At 41.5% G+C, this 6,158-nt stretch overlaps 1 protein-coding gene across 1 annotated transcript in view; it reads right to left on the bottom strand.

Annotated features, from left to right (window-relative positions):
* LOC142496764 (phospholipase A2 homolog otoconin-22-like) overlaps positions 1–6,158 on the bottom strand; it is a 399,541-nt gene that overhangs the window by 189,513 nt on the left and 203,870 nt on the right.

Raw genomic sequence — 6,158 nt, 5'->3', positions numbered from 1 at the left:
TTGTTGTTGTAATGCTTTACTGTCCGTAATAGAATAATGTCATTCTGTCAGATTGTTGGGCTGACCTATATCTTCACGTCACCCGCTTTTTAATCCTTTTGATTTGGCCTCGTGCAAAGATACTGCTTCAAACCATGCTGCTGAGTAATGAATTTAAAATGAAAGACCTAATGAAAGTAAGAGCTATAAATGGTTTAGAAATCCGAGTGCCTCATAAGAGCTTTGTCAGAGGTATATCATATTGTAGAACAGAGATGTCATTATGCAAGATGGACATACAAAAGCAGAGGTAAGCCGAGCAGTTCTCTATCCCAAACTATTTCAATGCAGGTCTCTTTACTGTGACGTACACTGACATCCTCCAGCTTAACCTCTATACCACTGGTGGGCAACTCCAGTCCTCAAGGGCCAACAACAGGTCAGGGTTTCAGGATATCCCTGCTTCAGCACAGGTGGCTTACAATTCTGACTGAGCCATCTGTACTGAAGCAGGGATATCTTGAAAACCCTGACCTGTTGGTGGCCCTTGAGGACTGGAGATGACCACCCCTGGTCTATACACTTGGTAGCCACATGCGACACTTCTCAGGCTTATAATAACCTTATCACTGGTCATGTGCAAGATTAGCCAAACTGGATCTCGGCAGGTAAGGGGTACTTGCCTTTCTGTCCAGCAAAAACCAACCTCTCTCCTACCAAGTGAAAAATTCTCAGAAGAACTTTGTTGTGCACAAGTGTAATGTAATATTTATAAATGATGCTCCTCTCTGAAAAGCATACCCATGTCAATTTGTTATAAAGAGTAGTATTTAAATCAATCACTACTGTATAGACCTTTTATTTGTATTGGATGTGTGGATTTTTAATTTTATTTAAGTCTAGGTTTTTGCTATTTTACAAAGCAATATCTGATGAACTGGTACGTAATGTTCAACTACACTTGGTGGGAAAAGAGGGCTCAAAGCTACAGTGTTTTTTTTTGGTAAGAAATCCATAAGCAGATGGTCTCCTTTTTTGTAGATTCTGAAAAACCCCAATTACTTGAGATTTAGCATTTATTTGAGTATGTAACGGGTCCATAGCAAGGCCTCAATTATACCAAAAGCTGCAGGGCACCAGCGCTATCCTGTGACGTCACCCTGTGCTGCCGCCAAGCGGCACCTTGATTTTATACCTGGGAGGCAGAGTAGGTGTGGCGGAGGCGTGGCCGTGAACGGTTTGCCCTGATTGGCTGAACTGCTCACGTGACACGGCCGTCGCCAGAGGAAAACAAATTTAAAAGTCTCTTCCCCAGCCTGCCGCTTCGCAGTACGGCACAGCGCGATCGTCGCCAGCAGTATGAGCACTTCAATTGTATTTATGCTAGTTGTTTTGGTGCGACGCCGCAGGCGATGTTTGGTATAATCATGGCCTAAGATATGCTTCATGGAACTACATGTTCTTTCTAAGCTATTGGCAGACGTCTACATATTACTTACATTTGGCACCACCACTTTATGAAGCAAAGTACAATTTGAAATTGATTTGATTTTGTTTCAACAATCGCCTTTTTAACAAGTCTGGTAACAGATTTAAGCAGCTGTATATCTGTACACTGGTAACCCTTTCATTGCCTGCAATTGCATTTCTTTTAAAGGTGCGATTCTTTCGAGAAATATATACGGATGTAGCCAGACACATTGTTCCTCTAGCTAAATACAACATAGGTTATGACTCGGATTATTAGTTTCCATAGGAATTAATGGCGGTAATAATGAGAGGAATTGTCTGCTATATCTGGCTGCACTACAATGATAGCACTCGCAACTGATGACATCTCCACCATATTTAACATTGGTTCAATGAGTTATATTTTTAATAGCTTTGAACAATTGGCTGAAAAAAAAAAAAAAGAGGACATCTGATGATTAAGTCAAAGCTTCCAAAAACTGCTGGAATTGATGAAATGCAGAGCGCATATGCAACATTTTGGGGGAATCTTGCCCCTCGTCAAAATTGGTTCATCAAAAAGAAACTACAGTACTTTCAAATGTCATCATAAAAATGAATTCAAAAGAACAAAACAACAAATATCACATATCCACTGATTTGCTAGAAAATACATAAAAACTGATCTAGAAATGATGCATCTTCTAAGGGTTAAATTGTATAGCTGTTCTTACTGGGAAAACCAATTTGCACGTATTTTTATGTAACATCGGAAAACTATTGCAGAACTACTTTATAAAGTGATGATTAGGATAAACAGAAAAAATAGTTGGTTTCTAATGATACCTTGGATACAGCGCCTTCACTGAATTGCAGCCCTCACTACCAGGAACCAGGCCAAGCTTTGCAACCTGTGCTGTTGTTATATTAAAGCATGATGGCAAATTATCGCTTACTCAAGTAAATGGAAGCAAAACAAATTAATATGAGACAGCTTCTTTAAATGACAGATGTGCACTTGACCCCATGCTTTGGGTTTCAATTGGGTTCCAATCAGACACAAAGAAATGTATGGTGAGAAAAAAAAACAAAGTGACAAACAGTCCACCTTACAGTGTATAGCAAATACAGTACAGAAAGTTCTCGTTTTACGACGAATGGCTTATCCGACGCTGTCCAATGCATCCCTATGGCCCGTTTTACGACGCCAAAATGGCTTATCCGACGCTCTTACAACGCTTTGCAAAGTTGCAGCATTATGTCAATCAGAAAGCTGCAGTCAGGGAAATCGTCCAGTTCAGTCTGTGTGAAGGTTTTGTGGTGTATTTATGCCTTTAAACATGTCTAACCATTTTATTATACAGTTCTGGATTCAATAAATAGAATCTTTACATCATAATGTATGTGTGTGCAGCATAACCTTATTGCTTGAGTAAAATATTTTGTGTTTTTTTAGCATTAAAAATGCCTTCAGGAACGAAACGTTTGATTTTAAACAGTGTTCCTATGGGAAAACGTGATTCGCTTTACAACGCTTCGCTATCCGACGCCATTTTGAGTAACATTGTGTCGGATAACCGAGGACTGTCTGTACCACTTATAAGCACATTCACATGTCTGACAGGCCCACAAACCTGCCTTTACCCATTATCTCTTAGCATACAATGTTCCACTGCAGCTAGGGATTCTGGGTAATGACATGCAAATGAGCACTGTGTATCACTTTTTTTCTTCTTACCCATTTTAACATGTTTCCCTAGAAGCGTATGCCTGCTGCATTAAACAGCCTTTTCAGCACAGCGTGGGTCTGTGAGTAGGTTACTGGCTGTACACTTCTTTAACCCCCGCTGTGCTGAAAAGCTCTATAATGCGGCTGGCATACGCTTCGAGGGAAACATGTTAAAATGGATAAGAAGCAAAAAGTGACCCACAGCGTGCTCATTTGCATGTCATTACCCAGAATCCCTGTCGGCAGTGGCCGCATTGTATGCTATGAGATTTGGTTCTAAAAAGGTTTTGTGTTCTGGTTTTGTCAAAATGTTTTGGATAATGGTTAAGAAATTGAATTTGATGGGAAAAAAAAAAATCAGTGTGGTGTAATCTGAAGTCTACTGTATTTGCTTCCTATGTAAGTATGCATGCCATTTGCAAAATATATATATATATATATATATATATATATCAGGGATTGGGAAGAATATCCTTAACATTGAAGGTAAAAAGTCACTCGTACCCACCTTCCCTCATTTTAAATTCCCACACAGACCCGCATACGTACCTATAAAGACACAGTCACTCCCATCATATGCACAGACCTCTCCCCCACCACATAATTAAGACCGTGACCTCACCTCTGTCTGAGGCAGCAAGGGTCAAAATCAACCAACCTGAAGTGAAAGATGCGGCCTCCTTTTTTCATTTGAATACATGCTTAAAGGCTCTGACACCGCCGAAGCCTCGGTATCTGCGCCTCACGTTACCTTGCCCTTAAATGAGCCAGACCACAGGTATTGTGGGGCGCAAGTATGAATGCTCTGGTGATGAGTAACCGGCACGCTGCCTTCACACAGTCTGCAGTTCAGTGCCTTTTACGCATGCGGGCAAATGAAAAGGAGACTGCATCTTTCACTCGTATAGTATAGAAAAAACTTGGGCAGCGCTCAATAAATGCTGTGCAAAGTAGTAAAATTAGTTAAATACTCTTACATAAATAATGAATAAGATTTTTGAGTTTGAGAGCTGTGATCATCTGGAGACGTGGGGAGAGGCGATTTCGGAGGTCCTCAGAACAGCCATAGCAGAGCAGACCCAAATAGCGCGAGACGCGAGCTCCGTGATGTCACCAACCAGGAAGTAAGTGCCTAGTGAGCAAGCCAGCGCTCCTAGGCGTCCATCTGTTACACGGAGCAGGGGAGGCTGAAACGGACACTGACAGGACAAATAACATCAACGCCAAAAGAAACCCATACAAGGAATGTTTCCAGAGTTTTAAATGAGTGTACATTTTTAAAGCTGTTGTTTTGACCCTAATATACTTGTATGGCCTGCACCATTGGTATTCTCTTCTATTTCTTTTGACTCTGGAAGGACGGCTGAAGTTACATACAGCCACATGAGAACTTTCTACAGCATATGGTTTAAAAGTCATTTCCCCCCCATAATATATGCACTTTTAAGAGCATTTTGCACTTTGTTTTGCACTTGTAGTTACTGTATATGCGAACAATTTTCCACAGCACAAGGTTTAAACGTCAATCTTATTAATTATTTATTTATGTAATTTAAGAGTATTTAACTAATTTCACTACTTTGCACATTGTGTGCGCACTATTTATTTTTTCTATACTATGCCTATGATCGAATTTAGAGGTAAATTCTTTGTATTAGGTTTATGGGCAGCTACATTCATATATTTATATCACTGTCACAAGCAGCGGGTTATTTTTTTCTATTTCAATCTTTCACTCATCCCTGATGAGTGGAATTATCTAGGCCTGCATATTAACTGATATGGTGAAGAAGATGACCCACGAGAATAAGAAGCTTAAAGAAGATGAAGCAACGACTTATGATTGGCAAGAAGCAAATCGTAACACTCAAAGGCAATGGCAATGGATCAACAATTAAAGACTGCACTTATCATACAGAGTTGAGGGCTTCTACATTGAGTTATATTCAAACACAGATAACACAACATAATCCAACAGAGGAAGAGCAAGAAGAAATCACTGATGATGTACCATGTGGCCACCCAGAAGCAGCGGCAATAAAATCCATGAAGAGTGGGATGGAATTAAAACTGAAATCTTGGAAGAAGTAGATAAAATCTTGGCAAAACTCTTGACGTGCTGCATGAAGAACAATAACATTCCAGAACACTGGAGCAATGCCATAGTTATGCTCATCAACAAGAAAGGAGATAAAGAAGGCTTCAAGAACTACAGACCAATCCGTCTACTTCCAATCATTTGCACGTTTTGCATGGATCCTCGCTAATTGGCTGCAACAGACACTGGACTTTGTCCAGTCTACAGACTAATAATAAAGTCGTTCCATCTTAGCATTTGCGGGGCCCAAGGCTGCTCTTTGCAGCGAGGCCCTTTCGGTGGAAAAAGTTATGAGTACTTACCTTGAAGAGCGTCACTCCTCTGGCAGCATGTGACATTGGTCACCATGACAAATCGAGGTTACAGTAGAAGGTAAGACCTCCCCCCCTCTCAAAACACCCCCCTCTCTCTCTCACCTTGTGGTGAGAAGCGGTACTGTCAGTCCGGGGGCCCCAGGCTCTTTCCAGATTCCCCTCCAGTCAGGCGGAAGTTGTATCCTGGCACTGATAGGAGGAGGGAGAAGAGCGAGTGCGGGGCCCCTGAAGGAAACCACCTTGCTCTAATGCTGGCCCTGTTATATCACTGGATGAGTGGTAAATCATAATTAGCACCCGGGATGCACGAGCACATTCTGGGGGCCCGACCTCTCGTGGGGACCGAAGGGAGTCAGCACCGTCCCTCCAGACACTTGTTACCCCCCAAGTTGTTATACAGTAGATGCCCTGCACTCTTCCCCACGGCAATAAATCTCATATATCATCATCTTCAGCCCTTGTCAATCCACTGCTGGATGAAGCCATCCCCAATGATCTCCCAGGTATGTGTGTGCAAACCTTTCTTCTCCACGTTGCTCCAACATATTTTCCGATTTCATCCTCCCATTTAACTTTTGGTCATTGTCTT

Source organism: Ascaphus truei, chromosome 6, assembly GCF_040206685.1.
Source record: "Ascaphus truei isolate aAscTru1 chromosome 6, aAscTru1.hap1, whole genome shotgun sequence".
Classification (NCBI taxonomy): Eukaryota; Metazoa; Chordata; class Amphibia; order Anura; family Ascaphidae; genus Ascaphus; species Ascaphus truei.
Note: the sequence above shows the minus strand (reverse complement) of the source record. Positions and strands in the feature narration are given on the sequence as shown.